The sequence below is a fragment of the Cynoglossus semilaevis genome, unplaced genomic scaffold (genome assembly GCF_000523025.1).
Source record: "Cynoglossus semilaevis isolate Cse_v1.0 unplaced genomic scaffold, Cse_v1.0 C19040266, whole genome shotgun sequence".
Taxonomy (NCBI): domain Eukaryota; kingdom Metazoa; phylum Chordata; class Actinopteri; order Pleuronectiformes; family Cynoglossidae; genus Cynoglossus; species Cynoglossus semilaevis.
This window is the reverse complement of record NW_007588026.1, coordinates 1-799: the sequence shown is the minus strand read 5'-3', so window position 1 is coordinate 799 and position 799 is coordinate 1. Positions and strand designations below refer to the sequence as shown.

The following is a 799-nucleotide window of genomic DNA, read 5'->3' as shown; positions in this document are numbered from 1 at the left end:
TGTTGGTTCTGGCGGGCAGACCAACCTGTATGATGTTGTCTCCCGTGTCTATCAGGTAGGTTTCCATCTGTTCTGGCGGCGGCGAAGCGGCCTGTGCGGGAGGCGGGAGTTGAGGCAGTGTACTCAGAACGACTTTCTTCTTCCTTCCGCGTTTACCTTTCCCAGAGTTGGAGGATGTGGCGGCAGCCGTCTCTGTGATGATCTGAGTCCCGCCCACTTCTCCAGTCGCTACATTCAGCGGGAGTGTGAGGCAGCCACTGGGCAGCTGCACAATGTTTGCGGTGGAATTGTTTGGTTTGCGAGACTTGGGGGAGGGCTTGATGGTCACAGTCTTGGGGGGAGTGATGGGAGCTGTGGCAGCAGCAGGAACAGGAACGGTCATTGGCGTGGTGATGATGGCTTGGTTGGTGCCCGGTATGAGCTGGATCTGACCGCCCTGTGGCATTACCTGGATTGTTTGAGTACCTTGGATCTGCGGCACCATCTGGTACTGGATGTTTGCCGGAGCTGCGGTGTTGGTGCGAGCCGGGCTGGCCTGGATGGTGAGGACAATGGGGTTGCCGTGGGGCGCAGGGCCCAGGATGACATTGCCCTTTGGTGACAAAAACCCCAGGTTTTTTGGAGGAGCTGGGGCAATGGGAGCTGGCTTTATGGGAAGGAGTCTGCGAGGCTGGGGTGGCACAGGGGTACTAACAGGTGCCTGAGCAGCAGGGGGGCCGATTTTACTACAGGTGGCAGCCAGGAGAGCCAAAGGGGAGGGCTGAGGGTCCTACAGGGGGGTACATAATCAGAAAAAAAA

At 57.9% G+C, this 799-nt stretch overlaps 1 pseudogene; it reads right to left on the bottom strand.

Moving 5' to 3' along the window:
- Positions 1-21: 21 nt before the first annotated feature.
- LOC103399386 (transcription factor Sp2 pseudogene) lies at positions 22-769 on the bottom strand (annotated as a pseudogene).
- Between the last annotated feature and the right edge of the window lie 30 nt (positions 770-799).